Source organism: Trachypithecus francoisi, unplaced genomic scaffold (genome assembly GCF_009764315.1).
Source record: "Trachypithecus francoisi isolate TF-2019V2 unplaced genomic scaffold, Tfra_2.0 Lachesis_group4, whole genome shotgun sequence".
Lineage (NCBI taxonomy): Eukaryota > Metazoa > Chordata > Mammalia > Primates > Cercopithecidae > Trachypithecus > Trachypithecus francoisi.
This window is the reverse complement of record NW_022681469.1, coordinates 84,373,722-84,395,519: the sequence shown is the minus strand read 5'-3', so window position 1 is coordinate 84,395,519 and position 21,798 is coordinate 84,373,722. Positions and strand designations below refer to the sequence as shown.

General features: G+C 36.6%; 1 long non-coding RNA gene across 1 annotated transcript in view; it reads right to left on the bottom strand.

Annotated features, from left to right (window-relative positions):
• Positions 1-5,985: 5,985 nt before the first annotated feature.
• LOC117072522 overlaps positions 5,986-21,798 on the bottom strand; it is a 60,667-nt gene continuing 44,854 nt past the window's right edge. Inside the window, exon 3 of the long non-coding RNA XR_004432832.1 lies at positions 5,986-6,044. This is a non-coding gene — a long non-coding RNA (uncharacterized LOC117072522). The remainder of the gene's footprint in view (positions 6,045-21,798) is intronic.

Sequence of the window (21,798 nt, the reverse complement as noted above, 5' to 3'; positions counted from 1 at the left end):
ATTATCACTTGCAAAATTCAATTTCTCATGCTGGTTTAATTATAGCTCCTGACAAAATTCAGACTACTACTCCTTACTCCTACTTGGGGACCTTAGTAAATGACATTACCATTGTGCCACAGAAAGTAACCATATGTAGGGATAAATTAAAAACATTAAATGACTTTCAAAAATTACTAGGGGACATTAATTGGGTATGACCTGCTCTAGGCATTCCTACCTATGCCATGAGTAATCTGTTCTCTGTCCTTAGAGGAAATCCTAGTCTCACTAGCCTTCGGCAATTAACAAAGGAGGCTGAGGCAGAGTTACAACTGATTGAGAAGCAAGTTCATAAAGCTCAAATAAACAGAATAGATCCAGAGAAGACTCTAGATTTGCTAATTTTTTCAACTCAGTATTCACCTACTGGTGTTACTGTCTAAGAACAGGACTTAGTAGAGTGGCTCTCTCTTCCACATACTAATACACGGACTCTAACTCCTTATTTAGATTAAATTGCTTCTATGATAGGGATTGGGAGAACTCATATTGTTAAATTACATGGATATGATCCTGGAAAAATTATTGTCCCTCTCATGAAGGAACAAATACAACAAACTTTTATATATAGTCTTACTTGGCAAACCCATTTAGCTGACTTTGTGGGTATTCTCGATAATCATTTTCCTAAAATGAAGCTGTTTCAGTTTTTGAAATTAACTAATTGGATTCTCCCTAAAATAACTAAATTTAAACCAACTGAAGGTGCTGATAGTGTTTTTACAGATGGGTCTAGTAATGGTAAAGCTTCTTATTTTGGATTGAAAAGTAAAATTTTTCAGATGCCCTATACTTCAGCTCAAAAAGCGGAGCTTGTAGCTGTAATTGAGGTATTGACTGCCTTTGATAGCCTACTAATGTGATTTCTGATTCTTCATACGTGGTTCATTCCACACAGTTAATTGAAAATGCTCAGTTACAATTTCATACAGATGAACAACTAATGACTTTATTTACCCAATTGCAAACAGCAGTTAGAAGTAGAATGTACCCTATTTACATCACTCACATTAGGGTTCATACACCTCTTCTAGGACCTTTGACTGAAGGGAATCAAATAGCTAATCGCCTAGTTGCTGATGCAATATCTAATGCTAGACACTTTCACGATGTAACCCATGTTAATGCCTCTGGTCTCAAACGCAGATACAGCATTACCTGGAAAGAAGCTAAAGCTATTATCCAGCGATGCCCAGCTTGCCAAATGGTATATTCCTCATCTTTTACAGGAGGAGTTAATCCTCGAGGACTGGAACCTAACTCTCTTTGGCAAATGGATGTCACACATGTTCCCTCGTTTGGGAGACTAGCTTATGTACATGTACGTGTGGACACCTTTTCTCACTTTGTCTGGGCTACATGCCAAACAGGAGAGTCTTCTGCCTGTGTTAAACATCACCTTTTGCAGGGCTTTGCAGTGATGGGCATTCCAGCTTCTATTAAAATAGATAATGCCCCAGGCTATACCAGCCAAGCTCTAGCCCCATTTTTCTGTATGTGGAATATTAAACACATTACTGGTATCCCATACAATTCTCAAGGACAAGCCATAGTGGAAAGAATGAATCTTTCCCTACAACAACAGTTACAAAAGCAGAAAGGGAAAAATAGAGAATATGGAACACCCACAGATACAACTGAATCTAGCATTATTAACTTTAAATTTTTTGAGCCTGCCCAAAGGCCAGATGTTATCAGCAGCTGAACAGCATCTACAGAAACCAGATGCAAAGACAGAAGCAGAACAACTGATTTGGTGGAGAGATCCAATAACAAAAAGTTGGGAAATAGGTAAAATAATAACTTGGGGTAGAGGTTATGCTTGTATTTCTCCAGGCAAAAACCAACAGCCGACTTGGATACCATCAAGACACCTGAAACCTTATCATGAGCCAGATGTCAAGGAAGAGATTCTGGGAGGATCCCGAGGACCCCCCAGTTGCAGCCATGTCAAGACTGACGCTGAGGAGGACCCCAACTGTCACGAGCAACATCCATCAAACACAGCCACACACGTGGGGACAGATCAAGAAGCTGTCACAGATGGCAGAAGAAAACCTGAGGAAAGTGGGACAACAAGTCACAATGAATAATTTAATGGTAGCTATGATAGTGGATATCACCACTGCCATGAGTATTCCTTCAATAAGGGCTGACACAGAGAACAATTATACTTATTGGGCATATTGATCAATCTTGGCTGGTAATAATGCCTAGATGTAATCACTCTATAAGACAGTTACACATGCTTTCTGATCTCAGTATTTACCATAATAGATCTGCTCCTATAATTGAAGCATACCACCCTCAAAAACCTATTTGTAAACAAAATTGAACCTGGCCAGAAAAAACAAACGTACTTGTTTAGGAAGATTGCATTGCAGAACAGGCAGAGGTGCTGCACAACGATTCCTATGGAATCATTATTATTTGGTCCCCTAAGGGGATGTTTAGCTTGAATTGCACCTCTCAGTCTGTGTGCCACGGCCACACTATGTTCAGCTGATCTGAACAAAACAGTCAGATGATAGAAATGATAAGAAGTATGGCAACAGTTCCTATTATCTGGAACCATGGTGGTATAGTGGCACCTCAACCTCAAATGATATGGCCCGCTGTAGGAGCTTAACATAAGGATTTGTGGAAACTGTTAATAGTTTATTATTTGTTGAATAATAATATTATTTGTGGAAACTGTTAATTTGTGGAAACTGTTAATAATTGTGATCTTAATAAGATCAACATTTGGGAAAGAATAAAAAAGCATCTAGAAGGACACTCTACAAACTTGTTTTTGCATATTGCAAAATTAAAGAACAAATATTTAAAGCACCCCAGGCACACCTGACCTTAATGCCAGGAACTGGAGGGCTTGAAGGAGCTGCCGACAAATTAGCAGATAGTAACCCATTAAAATGGATAAAAACACTTGGAAGCTCTGTGATTTCAATGATGATTGTGCTTTTAATCTGTGTTGTTTTTCTTTGTATAGTCTGCAGATGTGGATCCTGACTCTTGCAAGAAGTAACTCACTGTGACAAAGCTGCCTTTTGCTTCATTGATTTGCAAATCAGAGAAAGGGGACATGTTGGGAGCAAGCCCCCCAAAATCTGGCCATAAACTGGCCCCAAAACTGCCATAAACAGAATCTCCACAGCACTGTGACAAGTTCATAATAGCCCTAACGCCCACACTGGAAGGTTGTGGGTTTATAGGAATGAGAGCAAGGAACACCTGGCCCGCCCAGGGCAGAAAACCACTTAAAGGCCTCCTTAAGCCACAAACAATATCATGAGTCATCTGTGCCTTAAGGATATGCTCCTGCTGCAGTTAACTAGCCCAACCTATTCCTTTAATTTGGCCCATACATTTGTTTCCCATAAGGGATACTTTTAGTTAATTTAATATCTATAGAAACAACGCTAATGACTGGTTTGCTGTTAATAAATACATGGGTAAATCTCTGTTCAGGGCTCTCAGTTCCGAAGGCTGTGAGACCCCTGATTTCCCACTTCACACCTCTATATTTCTGTGTGTGTGTCTTTAATTCCTCTAGCGCCGCTGGGTTAGGGTCTCCCCAACCAGCTGGTCTCAGCAGGTAAGTATTTGTGTATCTAAATATATTTAAACATAGAAAAGGTACAGTAAATATATGGTATAAAAGACAAAAAAATTGTACACCTGTAGAGGGCAGTTACCATAAATGGAGCTTGCAGGACTGGAAGTTGCCTTAGGTAAGTCATGAGTGAGTGGTGAGTGAATGTGAAAGACTAGAACATGTTGTGCAATGCACAGTACACAATAGTGTGCATGCAGCTGTCTTCTCCTATTATAACAAGACCTTCTGTAATAACTTCTGTAGGCCTTGCCTGAGGCAGTTTTACAGTTACCTTTTTTTATAGGTACAAGGAGTACACTCTGAAATAACCACAAAAGTATACTATAGAAAATACAGAAAGCAGTAACATAGTTCTTTATTATCATTATCAAGCATTATGTACTGTACATAACTGTATGTGCTAGACTTTCATAGGATTGGCAGCACAGTAAGTTTGTTTACACTTGCATCACCAAAAAACAGGTGAGTAAAGGCATTACACTATGACAATACATGGCTATGATGACACTAGGTGACAGGAATTTTTCAAGTCCATTATAATCTTATGGGACCACCATCATATGTGCAGTCCATCACTGACCAAATCATTGTTTTGGGGCACAGAGCTGTAATTATGTCATTTAGCAATTATTATATGAGTAAACCTTGTAGTACATAACCTTTTCAGATTGGATTTTCTCATTCAGCAAAATTTCCTAGAAGTTCATACAGATTATTAAGTGTATCAACAGACCATTTCTTTTTATTGCCGATTAGTATTCCATAATACAGATGCACCGCAGTTTCTATAACCATTAACCTATTGAAGAACACTTAGGTAGTTTCCAGTATTAGGTTATTACAAATAAAGCTGAGCATTCATGTACCAGTTTCTGTGTGAAAATAAGTTTTCATTTCTCTAGGATATATACCCATGAGTACAATGGCTGGATGGTATGGCACATCCACTTTTATCTTTAAAAGAAACCACTAAACTATTTTCTGGAGTGGCTATGTCATTGGCACTGTCCTGCCAGTGATGCATGAATGATCCAGGTACCCTGCAATCTCACCAGCATTTAGTGGGCCACTGTTTCATTTTAACCATTCCAATAGGTGTGTGGTGATATCTCATTGTGGTTTTAATGTGCATTTTTCTAATGGCTAGTGATGAACATCTTTTCATGTGCTTATTTACCATCTGTATATCCTTTTTGGTGAAACATTTATTCCTATCTTTTGCCCATTTTCTAAATGAGTTTTTTAATTAATGTTGAATTTTGAAAGTTATTTCAAAATTGTATATTCTAGATAAAAGACTTTCATTAAATATATTTTTTCTCCCAGTCTGTTGCTTGTCTTTTCATTCTTTTAACAGGATCTGTCACAAAGCAAAAGTTTTTAATTTTGATAAAGTCCAATTGCTCTAAATGCTTTTAAGGACATTTTCTACTTACTAAACAATGCACAGTTTTAAGTTATGCTTTAAGAAAAAACATTTTCTTTCAACAAATCCCTCGAATTTTGTATTCAATGCTTAACTTTCAATACCTTGTAAATGTGATGGTTTCATAGAATTTTTCCAAAAAATAACCCCTTCTATTACACACTCTGGGGATCATTTTTATTTACTTCAATAAACTTGAACTGATTTATGAATATTGTCCTTATTTCTCTCATTACTCCATGTAACAACACAAGGTTTGCATGTAAAGAGACAGGTGCTGAGACCAAACCTGGGCAGGTACCACACTGGAATGTAAAGTGAGTCCATTGAATCAAAATCAGCAAAGGAAGCGGGCTTGGCTTGGAGACTATTTGTCTAGGTGATGCTGAACTACATTTCAACTCTGGAGAAAACATGAAGGCAGACGTCAGAATCATTTGACAATTGTCAGGGGAAGTGACTACACCTCTCATAATATCTATCACAAAGTTGAACTTCTTACTTGCTAAGGGAAAACCATGCGTGGAGAACACAGTCTCTCTGAGCAAAGCCAAAAGCCATTTATTAATATGTCAAGCTTGGGGGAAGCAAGCAGTTTAGGGATTGGCTGATTTTCCAAAGTGAGAGAACTGAAGCAGAGCTCTTGGCTGGAGTTGCAGGACTGATAAAGACTGAATTAAAGTCCTGGTGTGGTAGCTCATGCTTGTAATACCAGCGCTTTCGGAGGCCAAGGCAGGCAGATCACCTGAGGTCAGGAGTTCAACACCAGCCTGGCCAACATGGCAAAACCCCACCTCTGCTAAAAATACAAAAAATTAGCTGGACATGGTGGCAGGTGCCTGTAACCCCAGCTACTTGGGAGGCTGAGGCAGGAGAATCACTTGAACCCGGGAGGCAGAGGTTTCAGTGAGCTGAGATTGTGCCATTGCAGTCCAACCTGGGCAATGGAGCGAGACTCTGTATCAAAAACAAACAAACAAAACAAAACAAAAAGACAATTAAAATCTGTTCTTTAGTTACTCGTATATGGCTTATGACATTAAAAAAAAATACAGCTTTTCTGCCTCCATCTCATACCTATTGAATCAAAATCTCTGGTGGTAATCAGGCTTAGTCAGTGACTCTGTCATCCATCAGCTACTAATTTTTATACTTGTATCTACCTCTCATGTATATATCAGTCATTTACTTTCTGATTAATGTAAAGCCATTTGAAACTGACTCGGGTTTGTGATCGCTGGAAAGGTTCTGAGATGGAGCAAAATCAAGGTGAGGAAACTCCTAGAGAGGAGACATCTACAATCTCTACAGACTCTTTCGGAGCCAGCAAAGGCACAAAGAGCATTACTTAGGCTGATTTCTCCAGCATGTGCTTAGACGCTAGGCACTCTCCTCCTACTTCCAATTCCTTTTGTTTCCTCTACAAAAGAGCTCAATCATAAGGGAGGGAGATCTCAGAACTTTGGCCTTTCATTTGTTTCTTAGAGAGGAGACATTACCACATCATATACTTAGTCACATAATTCAAGGTCAGTTCTTTTTATTATTACAAAACGAGTCTTTAAATTAGGGCAATTCAACTTAGTTATTGAGTCTTTTACTAGACCTATCACCTCACACAATTGTGCCCTTTGGGATACGTAGGCCTATTTGAAGTTCAAATCTTCGTGTTCAGATTGAATTTGCCCTATTTCCAGTCATCTAAACTCCCTACCTAATTATCCACTCACTTATGTTTGACCTGGAAACTTTTTAATTTAGCTACTTTTAAAAAAATTTCTAATTCAGCAATACATACAAGTATTCAATTTCAAATGCAGATAATTTGATGAAGAAAAATAAAAGAAATCTGTTCTATCACTCCCTTCTCACAAATGCTTTCCCCAGTGGCAGTGACTTTTAACTGGTTTTGTTTCTTCTTATGGTTACTCTCATATCTATTTTTTAAAAATTTATGATTACTGTATTAGTTGTCTAAGGTTGCTAAGACAAATTACATAAACCAGGTGGTTTAAAATAACAAAAATTCATTCTTCCACAGTTTTGGAGGCTGTAAGTCCAAAATCAAGTTTTGGCAAGGTCATGCTCCCCACTGAAGGCTCTAGGGGAAAATATCCTTGTTTGCTTCTCCCTGCCTTCCAACTCCATCACTCCAATTTCTGCCTCCATCTTCACAGACTGACTTTCCTCTGAGTGTCTTCCGTGTGTCCATGTTTTCACAGGGTTTTCTTATGGGGAAATCAGTCATTGGATTTAGGGCCCACCCTAGTCCAACATTATCTGTTTTTTTTTAAGACAGAGTCTCGCTCTGTCGCCCATAATGGAGTGCAGTGGCGCCATCTTGGCTCACTGCAAGCTACGCCTCCTGGGGTCATGCCATTCTCCTGCTTCAGCCTCCCGAGTAGCTGGGACTACAGTCGCGGGCCACCACACCTGGTAAATTTTTTTGTATTTTTAGTAGAGATGGGTTTTCACCGTGTTAGCCAGGATGGTCTCTATCTGTTGACCTTGTGATCTGCCCGCTTCGGCCTCCCAGAGTGCTGGGATTACAGGCGTGAGCCACCGCGCCCGGCCCTCCTTTTAACTTACTTAGATACATTGGCAAAGACTGCAGATAAAGACCCGAATAAGGTCACTCCAAGGTTCTGGGTTCACATAAATTTTGGAGGATACTATTCAACCCAGTTCACTTTTTCTGCTATTTTTTGATTTAAAAAATGTAGACATTTTCTATTGATTATTATAATAGCTAGGGATTGTTTTATTCAAATGTCTCCCACTGCCCCTTTCCTTTCCACCCCAAATAGTGAACATTATTCTCATTCCTTCTACTGGTAACCTCGACATCTTCAAAAAACATACTTGAAATTTCATTTCTTGTTTATCAACAATAGTCTGTACCCTTGGTTTCATTTCTACTCAACTGTTTCTCCCTCTCAACCTATGTCATCTTTGCATGTGTTTTGGCATTGTCAAGATTTTTAACATTTACCCTTTAAAGTTGCATATGCAGTGTTAACATCATCATACAATGTTTGCATAGTTGAGCCATTCAGTGGAGAATGCACTTAACATTAAATTCAGCTGGGTGGGTTTTTTCTTTTTTTTCTTTTTTACAGCCCCCAAATTCTGCACATCATTAAATTTTTGCACAAACCTAAACATCCTGCACATGTACCCCAGAACTTAAAACAAAAAAAATTAAATAAATAAAAATTTTTTCAAGTACTTAGTCATATTTATTTTCTAGTTATTACACTTTTTTCTAGACAAATTCCTGAAGAACCCTCCATCTCTCTGCTCCAATTTTTACTGTTTCCCAAGTCTCTACAATTACCATTCTGGGACTTCCCTTAACTAATATTTGAAGGAATATACTTCCTGAATCTCATGCTTTCCTCTTTTTTAAAATCAACTATACTGAAATATAATTTACATACAACAACGTATCCACTTTAGCACAGTTCAACAAGTTTTGGCAAATATATAAAGCTGGCAAATGTCCACCACCCCCAACATCACACAGAAAAATTCCCTTATGCACATTCATATTCAATCCCTTGCACCTCCTACAAGATAGAATTACTTTTTTTACTGCAGATTAGAACTTCCTTCTCTATAATTTCATATAAATGCAATTATACTATGCATATTCTGTTCTTGTGTGTCTGTCCTTTTCCACTTAGTATAATATCTTTGAGATCTAATCGTGTTGTTCCTCCATCAGTAGTTTGTCCAGTTATATGGCTATATCACAATTTGTTTATCAATTTCACCTGTTAATGTTTCAACTGTAGGACTGTTACAATAATGCTCAATGAACATTCATGTACGATTCTTTGTAAGGACACAGGTTTGCATGTTTCTTGGTTGAAAAGCTAAAGTGGGACTTTAAAAAAACTTGTGGGACTGCATTTTTTTAATACAAAGCTGCCAAATTGTTTTCCAAAGTAGTTGTACCATTTTACAACCCAACTAGCAAATATGAGAGTTCTAATTGCTCTACCACCTTGCCAAAACTTGATATTGTTACTATTTTAATTTCAACCATTCTATTGGGTATGTAATGGTAAGTCATAGCCATTTTTATTTTATATTTCCCTAATAACAAATGATGTTTATACTCTTTTCACATGCTCATTGGTCATTTGTAGATCTCCTTTTGTGAAGTACCTGTTTAAAATTCTTTTGCTCATTTTAATTGGGTTGACTGTCTTACCATTGAGTTGTAAGAATTCTTCAGATCTTTTAAATATTTGAAGATATATCATTCCTTTGTCAGATATATCTTTTTTTATATTGCTGGAATACATTCTAATGAAACTTCCTAAGAAAGGGTAAATACTACAGTCCTTGAATGTCTAAAAATACATTTATTTTCTCTTAATCATATGTAAAATTTTGACTAAGTATAAAATTCTAAGTCTAGAAGTATTTTTTTTGTCAGAACTTTGAATGTTGTCTTCCAACATCAGGGTTAAGCACTAAGAAATATAATACCTTTATGATTATTTTTGCCATTTTAGCTCACTAGCTGTTGTTGATTTTTCTTTTCCCTCTTTAGAAACTTACAGGTTTGTCATTTTTCCTTGATGTTATGAAATTTTACCATTTTTTTTGTCCTCTTGGACTTCTTAAAATTACTGGCCTAAGCACTTAATGGTCCTGTCAACTAAATGACTAATGTTTTTCACTAATGGTTAAGAGCATACACTCTGGCATCGTACTACTGCTGTACTGCCTTCAAGCCACAGCTAATTGTTTAAAACTTTTCTGATGAGAGAATTAAATTAGTTAATATATTTATTAACTAGCAGGGCAACATATTATTATTGTTATTGCAGACTGAGTATTCCTCATCCAAAATGCTGATGACCAGACTGTTTTTGATTTGGGATTCTTTTTGAATTTAAGAATATTTGCATTATACTGGTTGAGCATCCCAAATTCAAAAATCTGAAGTCTGAAATGCTCTAATGAACATTTTCTTTGAGCATGATGTTAGTGGTCAAAAAGTTTTGGATTTGGGAGCACTTCAGATTTCAGATATTTTGTATTTGGAATGTACAATTTGCATTATTGGTTGTAATTTTAGTATTATCAGTTGCAATGTGAGTATTATCATAATATTATTACCATTAGCAGTAATATTAATATCTCTTTGATAGTATTCTCTCATCTGTTTTCTCTTTCTAGAATACCAGTCATTAACCTGATGGACTTCTTAGGTTGACTTCCTTGATAATTCCATTGACTTTATCTTTCAACATTAATGTTAACATGTTAATGTAATACTCATGTTTTGATGTTTAAGGGCTCTTGTATTTCTGACTGTTTTTTTCATTTCATTTTGTTCTTATTTTAAGAATACAATTCTCCTTGAATCTCTCTTAGAATACATATTAAATATTTGGGATTTGTTGTTTGTTTCCTTGCTTATTTGTTTTTAATCTTCTTTTGTTTTATGAATTTTCTTTGTCCTCCAAAGTAATTTTTAAAACGTGTTTATTTTTATACTTTTTCATTTTTCAAGCACTCATCAAATATATAGTGATTCTTGATTTTCTGTTTGTAGTTACTGCAACACTAGATTATTGATGGAGAGTTCTGAGTATGTAAGCAGGACTTAATTGGTGCATTTGCTTCGTGGACAGCAGGGAGGGAGAGAGCTCTTACACTAGAGAATCTCAAATGCCAGAATAATTAGGGCTTCATTTCGAAGTGCTAGCATTAACTAATCATATTTTTATTTTTATTTCTTTTCAGGGCAGTTCCCTAATATTTCTGCTTGTGAGTAAGTGCTGAGTTTGGGGTAATTCTTACATGAAAAGTGTAAAGATTTAAAGTCTCACCTCCTATTTCTACCCTCTATGGTAACTACTGAGTCCAGAGGATCTCCAGACAGATTAGGTCTCCCCTTCATGCACATTCTAGGTGTGACTTCCTCCTCTACACATCATTAAGCACCCCTTTTCCATGCACTTTCTGATTCTAGAAGTTAATAATATGCAGACATCTTCCTTATATTCCTTTCATTTTTATTCCAATGTGGTCACAAAAGGGAAGCAACAATAAATATGTGATCTCACTATACTATCTTCTCCAGCACCTTTTGTTTGTTGTTTGTGGGATATGGTGTTATTTATTTATTTTTAGTTTATTTTAAACTGTTCAAACTCAGTAAAAGCAGAATGAAGAGCATAACAATCATATACCTTTCAATTGCATTCAAAGATGTAAAAATTGTCACAACTGCTCCATCTCCTGTATACATAGCACATACTTCTCTTTTGTCAAAGCATTTGAAAGCAGTCAATATGTATCTTGATATTTCACTACTAAATACTTCAGAATGAATCCTCCCAAAATGAAGCTTTTCTCCTACATAACTACAACACCAGCGCCAATCCTAAGACATCATTATCAACCCAAATACACTATCCAACATTCTAAGCCATTATTACATTTTCCTAATTATCTCAAAAATATCTTAATCAAATTTTATGCAATGCGAATGGCCATTATGAATCTTCAAATTCCCCCAGCCTAAAACATTCTCCTACCTCTCACAGTTCTTTATGAAATTTAATTCTTTATGAAATTGCCACTAGTTCTGGTGGCAATTTACTGTTCTTCTCCCTCCTGTAACCTTCCATTGCCCTTTTTTCCTCTTGTTTCTTTCACTTGTCTTTTTAACTCCTCCAGCTATTTTCCTTCTAGTTTCTTACAATAACTTCTTTGCTCTGATGATTCTAATGATTCATTATTTTAGTGGTATAGGGAAAACAAAGATTGTTTTCATCAAGCCATTTTATTTTTTATCATCAAGCCATTCTTGACACTATATTACTTGCAGATATCCTGAACCAACATCTTGTCATTCCTCCTTCTACATCATTTCCTTTGTGCACACCCAAGTAAAGTGTTTTCTTATTAATAAATTAGAGATAAGCTCAGAATTCATACACACCCAAGTAAAAATATGCATCCTTACACTCTAAACCATTTGTGGATGTCATTTATCACATTATGCTTTAAAGAAAGGTTCTCTTTCAGTATCTAATGTTTATTTGAATTGCTGTATTTCAGGTTAATATTTCTGAGAATTTCAGTGATCTAATAATTTAAACAGAACCCAGTGTAGGTTTTTTGTTCAGTAAACTCAACCCAAAAGGAGATTTAAAAAAATAAATAGAAATGTCATACAGCATTAGAAAATGGAAACCATTTATGAAATATAGCATACCTTCATGCAATAATAGTATTTCAGACATTAAGCATAGGAAAATGAAATTTCCTACCCTGTAAATAAAATACATCATAGATGAGATTACAGTGAATCTGGAATCTCTTAACTGGCTGCTTAACTATTTAAATCAAATTTATAAGAAACAATGTTGGCTTCCTTCTTTTCTTCACTCAGAAATGAAAGCCAGTATTAACATGACTCTCAGAGAATTTTTGGAGATTTAATCTAAAAGTACAGGGGGAAAAAATGAGGCATGAAAAATGATTATGTTAAATACATTTCTGAGAAACTGGTGGCCAGATATAGCTGTAAATTGTGATACGCTCTAGTTCATACATGTATTTTTAATTAGGAAAATGAAATATTTACAGCCTAATAGAAGTAATTTTATGACCATTAAGCCATTTCTCTAGGGAAATTTCCAGTAGGATAGTCAGAAAATTCAATATTTTGTTCCCATTAACTATAGTAATAGTTTTGCATTGTTGTATCTCAGTAAAGCTTATCTTTTTATCTTTACTTTCAAACCCAAATATTCAGTGATTATAAGGATTTGGTGATGGAATTAGTTGTTTGTTATTTTTATTAATTTGTAATACTTGCTTTTTCCTGTAAAAGAAAGTTGATAGTTACACAATGTAGAATACAATGATAGCCTAAAGATACACTGGCATTTGGATTCATCATTTATTCTAGTGATCTGAAATTATCTTCTTAAGTAATAAGATACCCAGGTTTATTTATTTTATCTATTCATCACAAATAAACAGCAAGGCCAAGATGTCAGCAAGCAAAATGAAGTATAATTAGGGCAATAAGAAAACCTCTGCTTTTTATAAAGAAGTATAACCCCTAGAGTCATCATGTCATCACCTAATTGATTGGAGTTCAAGGCTTTGGTCTACAGAACCATACATTAACCAGTTCCATGCCTTTCTTCAGTCTTGTTTAGCTACAAGCTTTATCTTGCCTAGTTCTTGAGTTAATTACAATTCAGAGAAGCAGGATGTACCAACCTGAGCCTGGGATGTGTACATGGCACCTACACCTAGTCTACCTAATTGGCGTCTTTCTCCTGTGGAAGGCAAGGCCTCTTTTGGGGCTGCAGTCCTGGTTGAACTTCCAGTCACTTGCTTCACACCCTTACACATGACCTAGGAAAGCTTACTGTTTCTTATTTTGAGGGTTCTTCATGGTTCTTACAGCAAGCACTCTGTTCTGAACAAAACACCAGGAATGCTGCTACTTACCTCATTGCAACAGCCACCATTTCTTAGAAATTTTTGTAACTAGTTCTCAGTGACTCTCTCCAACACGTATTTCAATATCTTGCTAGATTAGCTCTTTGAATATTTCTTTAGACTCTTTACTTTTGGTGGAGATACAATCTGTGGCCACATTAGCATTCAAGCACAGTCTATCCCCACTTGTCTCTTACCCCTGCAGGAAGTCTGCTGACCATACCCCTCAACTTACAATGCTTGGAGCACTGGCTCCTGATTAACTTAAGGGCTGAGATACTTTTGAGAAAGAGCTATGTAGTCTCTTCACCCCAGAAAACATGCACATATGCATAGGTGTTCAAGGCTTGTTTCACGTATGTTACAGGGAATTAACAGATTTCCTAATAATTTCACTTTTAAGAACTCCTACTTTAAATTTTGAATTATCTGAGGTTCCACTGTATTCAGGTTTTCAGGTGCACATGAACTTCTAATTCCAATTAGTTTAGATGTCTGAATGCAAGAAGTCCCATACCCCCAAAATCTTATTTAATTTTGCTTTGAAATAAACTTAAAAAGTAAATAAAATTTTAGAAGAGTCAAAACCCTACTTATAATACTTAATATATTAATTTAATTACACACATATATTTAAAATTGTATTTTTAGGCTGGGCACAGTGTCTCACGACCTGTAATCCCAGCACTTTGGGAGGTCAAAGTGGGCAGATCACTTGAGGTCAGAAGTTCTAGACCTATCTAGCCAACATGGTGAAACCCCGTCTCTACTAAAAATATAAAAATAAGCTGAGCGTGGTGGTAGATGCCTGTAGTCCCAGTTACTCAGAAGGCTGAGGCAGGAGAATTGCTTGAAACCAGGAAGTGGAGGTTGCAATGAGCCGAGATCAGGCCACTGCACTCTAGCCTGGGCAACAAAGTAAGATTCTGTCTCAAAAACAAACAAACAAACAAATGAAAACCTATGTTTTTAAAAGAAAACAGTTTGAAATATTGCTTTTTCCTACTCTTAGATTTCATGAAGCAATTGTGCTCAATTTTCATGTTTCTCTTCTACATCATTCATGTGCATCTTCCATCATCACTGAGGCATCTTGCTGAGTCATCTAACAGTTTTCAAGGGCATCTATTTTTCATTTCTTTCCAATCTTTCATAATACAGTACTTTTAGTCCCTATATAATGGAAACTAAAACCCAAACTATAACCCAAAATATTAAGCCTCATATTCATTCTTTAAGTGTATACATGTGGGCTCCATAATAATGTCTTTTAGATATTTTAAATAGCTTTTAAAAATATATTTTAGTTTCTCCTTTAGACCAGCATTAAGATCACTTGTTTGCTTGTCTACAATGATATCAACATTTACAACAGTAAGGTAATACTTCTAATAATAAAAAAAAATCTATAGGTGCATCAAATTATTAAATGGAGAAATTATTTTCTGGCTAATATATCTACTCTAAACTATATTTTGATGTGCAAATGAAAGCAATTTTAAAAGAGCTCTATAAGATTAGAAATTTATAATTACTTAAATATTTTGGAATTATCATTTTTCTGTACTATAATTGTTTTGGGGAAAACAAATTACATTAAGGTAGGCAAGATAAAACTTTATGTTTCTTTGTAAAATTCAGTTAAAACTTCCCTATCTGTCTTTTCTCTATCTATACCCTTCCCTCCATTATTTTCCATAATGACATATACTTTCTCATCTTTGTTGCTTCTTCCGCACGCCACCATTGCTTCCTTTCTATCTGCTCCTAGATATTTCTGTTTTGTTTTTACTGAGATACTTCAAAATTCTATGAGCCAATAAGCTTTATTAGTAGATTTATTTTTATTTTTGCTCCATTTTTATTGTAAGATTTGCATTTCACTCTAGATATTTTTCTCCTGTGCCTCTTCGAAGAAGATAACTGGGCAAGAATATATAATCTCAGGGGATGAATACAATATTCCTTCTTTTAAAATAAACCTTGGCTCATGATGATATTGTGCTGGGAGAGAGGAATTCAGAGGCAATAGCTGCATGGTAACCTGGGAAAGCTGGACCACAGCCCTAGGCCTCCCAACTCTGGAGCAATATTTTTGTATACAAGAAGGAACAGGATGCCACTGAGTTGGCTGTTTTCAGGGGTTCATGAGGGGCTGGAATCAGAGTATCTCAGAGAAAGCAGTAGTGCTGAAAACCAGAAGAACATCATTGAGTTCCTCACTCTATGCTAGACCCCTAGACCTTTGCTAAAGCCCAGGGAAAAGAGCAGCCCCAGTAACTTCCCAGCAGCCCTTATGAACAAGAGCTTAGCATCAAATTTAATCTGGTTTGAAAAAATAAAGACATATTTTATTTTGTGTTCACCCAATATTGTTGTTATTTACTATATTTATTTCTTTATTTCCTTCTTTTTTCTCTCTAAAATATTAACTTCTAAACTAATGTCCTAATTTGCTATACCTCTTTTAAAAAATAAATAAAAGCTCTAGAGTCTCATATTCCTTGAATTTTCATATGCCATCTTTCTACATTATTTCTCCCTCAAAATTTGCTGAGAACTTTCCTCATAATCATGGGTTAAACCAGTATATATATTAGATTCCAAATCTAAATTTTATAGTGATTACACTGCAGAATACATTGTTGAATTAATAACATCATATTTTCTGCTGATCTTCAAATTCTAACTATTTTTAATATCATAAAATAAAAAGCAGGATATATGGAAGCATAAACTTAGACAATACAACAAGGAAATTTCATTTTTGATTATTTTATGGTAGATGGAAGTGGCTGCAAATTCGGTGGGAAGGACATTCGAGAAAACAATACAGCTTGTCAAGGCAATGCAACTGATCTGCCCTCCAGACTCACCTATCATACTTTCAGCATAACTGATAAAACATATACTCTCTGATGGCAGTTGTGTAGGGAGGATTTTATAGACATGAACACGTTGATTTGCTTAATTGTATTGGTATTATATTTATCAGTTTTATTTTTACATTTCTACATCAAGGTGAAATACCCTTGATGATAAGTTTATTAAAGGAAGAAGTACATTTTATTTTATTTTTTGTGTATGTGTTTTCTTTTTTAATGTAATTTCAACTTTTGTTTTAGATTAAAGGGGTACACGTGCAGGTCCATTACGCGAGTATATTGTATGATGCTGAGGTTTGGAATATGAATGATCCCATCTCTCAGACTGTGAGCATAGAAAACAACAGTTAGTTTTTCAACCCTTACCCTGGTCCCACCCCCTTCTCTTTTAGTGTCCAGTGTCTATAGTGTCATCTTTATGTCCGTGAGTACCCAATGTTTATGTCTCACTTATAAGTGAGAATATGAAATATTTGATTTTCCATTCCTGCATTAATTCACTTAGGATAATGATCTCCAGCTGCATCCATATTGCTTGCTGCAAAGGACACGATTTCATTCTTTCTTATGGATGCAAAATATTGCATGGTGTATATATGTGTCACATTTTCTTTATCTGATTCACTATATTGATAGGCACCTAGGATGATCCCACGTATTTGCTATTGTGAGTAGTGTTGCAATGAACATATGAGTGTAAGTGGGTTTTTTTTTGGGTAGAATTTTTTTTTTTTTTTTGGACATATACCCAGTAATGAGATTACTGCATCAAATGGTAGTTCTACTTTAAGTTTTTTGAGAAATCTCCAAACCTCTTTTCACAGTAGTTGAATTAATTTACATTGCCACCAAACATGCATAAGTGTTCTCTTCTCTCAATAGCCTCATGAACATCTGTTATTTTTTGACTTTTTAATAATAGTCATTCTGACTAGTATGAGAAGGTATCTCATTGTGGTTTTGATTTGCATTTCTCTGGTGATTAGTGATGTGGAGCAATTTTTCATATGTTTCTTGACTGCTTGCATGTCCTTTTGAGATATATCTGTTCAGGTCTTTTGCCCACTTTTTAATAGGGTCATTTGTTTTTTGCTTGTTCAGTTGCTTAAGTTCCTTAAAGATTCTGGATATTAGACTTTTGTCAGATGTATAGTTTGTGAGTATATTCTATTCTCTAGGTTGTCTGTTTACTCTGTTGATATAATAGTTTCTCTTGCTGAGCAGAAGCTCTTGACTTTAATTAGGTCCTTCTTGTCAATTGTTGTTTTTATTGCAGTTGTTTTTGAAGACTTAGTCATAAGTTATTTGCCAAAACCAATGTCCAGAATGGTGTTCCTTAGGTTTTCTTCTAGGATTCTTATAGCTTGAGGTCTTTCTTTATATTTTTTTATTTTTATAAAAAATGTTTTTTAATATTTTATTTTTTAAATTTTATATGTTTTTATTTTTATTTTTGAAGTTTTTTAAATTTTTTTTGAGATAGAGTCTCATTCTATTGCCCAGGCTGGAGTGCAGTGGCATGATCTCGGCACACTGCAAGCTCCACCTCCCGGGTTCATGCCATTCTCTTGCCTTAACCTCCCAAGTAGCTGGGATTACAGGCGCCCACCACCACGCCTGGCCAATTTTTTGTATTTTTAGTAGAGATGGGGTTTCACCGTGTTAGCCAGGATGGTCTCAATCTCCTGACCTCGTGATCCGCCTGCCTCAGCCTCCCAAAGTGCTGGGACTACAGGCATGAGCCACTGCACCTGGCCCCAGTTTGATGTCTTACATTTAAATATTTAATCCACTTTGAGTTACTTTTTGTATATGGTGTAAGGAAGGAGTCCAGTTTCATTATTCTGCATATGACTAGCCAGCTATCCCAGTACCACTTACTGAATAAGAACTCTTTTTCTCACTGGTTATTTTTGTTGATTTTGCTGAAGTTCAGGTGGCTCTAGGTGTGCAGTTTTTTTTTTCTGGATTCTCTATTCTGTTCCATTGGTCTATGTATCTGTTTTTGTATCATTACCATGCTGTTTGGATTACTGTAGCCTTATAGTATAGTTTGAAGTCAGGTAATGTGATGCCTCTGGCTCTATTCTTTATGTTTAGGATCACTTTGGCTACTTGGGATCTTTTTTGGTTTCATATGAGTTTTAGAATGGTTTTATTCTAATTTTGTAAAAAAAAAAAAATGACATTAGTAGTTTGATGGGAATATAATTGAATCTATTAATTCCTTTGGGCAGTGTGACCATTTTAGCAATATCGATTCTTCCAATCCATAAGCATAGGATGTCTTCCATTTGTTTGTGTCATCTCTGATTTCTTCAGCAATGTTTTGTATTTCTCCTTGAGGAGAGATCTTCACCTCCTTGGTTAGATGTATTCTTAGGTATTTGTGTGTGTGTGTGTGTGTGTGTGTGTGTGTGTGTGTCTATTGTAAATGAAAATACATTCTTGATTGGGCTCTCAGCTTGAATGTTATTGTTATATAGAAATGCAATTGACTTTTCTAGATTTATTTTGTATCCTGAAACTTGACTGAAGTTGTTTATCAATTCGCAGAGCTTCTTGGTAGAGTCTTTAGGGTTTTCCACATATAAAATTATATTGTCAATGAAGAAAGATATTTTGACTTATTTTCCTATTTAAACGACTTTTGTTACTTTCTCTTGCCTGATTGCTCTGTCTAGCACTTTCAGAACTCTGTTGAATAAGAATGGCAAGAGCAGGCATCCTTGTCTTGTCATAGTTCTCAAGGGGAATGAGAAGCTCACTTCAAATATCTTATTCGAAGACTTTTGGTGCAATGCAAAGTCAGCTTACAGGTCCAACCCTCTTTAAAAATAGCATCTTTTAGCCTGGCGCTGTGGCTCACACCTGTAATCCCAGAACTTTGGGAGGCCAAGGCGGGCGGATCACAAGGTCAGGAGATCGAGACCACGGTGAAACCCGTCTCTACTACAAATACAAAAAATTAGCCGGGCGTGGTGGCCAGCGCCTGTAGTCCCAGCTACTTAGGAGGCTGAGGCAGGAGAATGACGTGAACCCGGGAGGCGGAGCTTGCAGTGAGCCGAGATCGCGCCACTGCACTCCAGCCTGGGGAACAGAGCGAGACTGTCTCAAAAAAAAAAAAAAAAAAAAATAGCATCTTTAAAAAAATTTTTTTAATTGAACATTTTGCAGTTTTTTAACATTTAAAAACAAGGGGTGTCAGATAAAAATCTAGATATCTGGCTTATTTTGACAAAAGAAGGACCATTTCTGGTGCCATTGCTAAACCTGTCAGAGATGTGTAAACCAGAGCAACTCCGTCTTGAATAGGAGTTGAGTAAAACACGGCTGAGACCTACAGGGCTGCATTCGCAGACAGTTAAGGCATTTTAAGTCACAGGATGAGATACGAGGTCAGCACAAGACACAGGCCATAAAGACCTTGCTGATAAAACAGGTTCCAGTAAACAAGCTGGCTAAAACCCACTAAAACGAAGATGGTGACAAGAGTGACAAGATGGTGACAAGGTCGCCCTCACTGCTACACTCCCACCTGCACCAAGGCAGTTTATAAATGCCGTGGAAACATCAGGGAGTTACCCTATGTGGTCTAAAAAGGGGAAGCATGAATAATCCACCCCTTGTTTAGCACATAATCAAGAAATAACCATAAAAATGGGCAGCCAGCAGTTCTTGGGGTTGCTCTGTCTATGGAGTAGCCATTCTTTTATTCCTCTACTTTCTTTCTTTTTTTTTTTTTTGAGACGGAGTCTAGCTCTGTCGCCCAGGCTGGAGTGCAGTGGCGCGATCTCGGCTCACTGCAAGCTCCGCCTACCGGGTTTACGCCATTCTCCTGCCTCAGCCTCCCGAGTAGCTGGGACTACAGGCGCCCGCCATCTCGCCCAGCTAGTTTTTTGTATTTTTTTTTAGTAGAGACGGGGTTTCACCGTGTAGACCAGGATGGTCTCGATCTCCTGACCTCATGATCCACCCGTCTCGGCCTCCCAAAGTGCTGGGATTACAGGCTTGAGCCACCGCGCCCGGCCTCCTCTACTTTCTTAATAAACTTGCCTTCAGTTTGCTTCATGGACTTGCCCTGAATTCTTTCTTGTGCACCACCAAGAACCCTCTCCTGGGGTCTGGATCGGGGACCCCTTTCCTGTAACAGACCCACTTTCCTCAGCTTCTTCATTCTCCCCACATGCCAATAATCTGCTACAGCTACCATTTTTGTAGCTGCTTCCTTAATGTCATCCTTAGTCTCTCAAAATCATTGCACTTTACCCACTTCCCTCAGAGTAACCTGCATGGCTCCTAAAGACATTTGAGTTTGAGAATCTGGCTTAAGTATTTTTTGAGCAATCACAAATGGACTGGAGTTCTGACATTTTATAAGATTCTACCATAATTTATACCAAAAATGATATGAACCCATGTAGTTTGCTCTTTTTAAAGTAGCACTACAGAGAGCAAATTAAATACTAAATACACCTATTTAAAATTACATCTAACATGTCTTTGTACCAATAATTGAGTAGTAACATGCCCTCTTGCTCAAAAATAAATCTCAGTGTTAGACGTGGGTGGGTACTTATCTAACTTTTTTGTCTGCTATATTTCACATAATTTCCCTGGGAGTAATGTGCAACCATATGCCCAAGTAATAAATAATATGATAGGAAACAAATATCTGTATTATGACAAAATGACAGTCACTAATGCTAATGGGATTTTACAACACAATACTCAGGAAAGAGAGAGTGATCCGGCCCCTGAGGTAAAGCCTTAAAGGAATTCATTTTCCTATCACCACTGAGAATACTTTCTATCATGGAATGAAAGGCACTAAAATAAATTGGCAAAATGAAACCTCTCTGCATATGGTGTTTACTCAGAAGGGCGAGGTGCCAAAGAGACTGTCAGCCACAGCAAGTCGGACCTTTACTGGCACAATGTCATTTAAAGAGCTGCCCTGACAAACACTGAGCCTTCTGCGCCCATTAGATTCAGTGTGAAAGGTCTCCATTCACTTGCCAGCTGGCGTAGTAGACCATCATCTAAAGATGTGAACGGTTACAGCCCTGGCCTCACTGCAACTGGAAACCAAAGAGACGATTAATTATGGATGGAATGCAGCCAGGCAAGGCTGCAATTGTAATCAAATGAGACCACACTGAGGAAAAATAACATTTTATCTTGCACTTGGTACCTCACAGATAGATTTATGACTACACTGCCAGTTAGAGATAAAGTAAAAATCAATCATATTATTCATATGAGTAACATAAGTAAGTACTGGCAAAACAAAAAATATGTTTCCTACGATTGTGTTGGAGATACTTCATTTATAT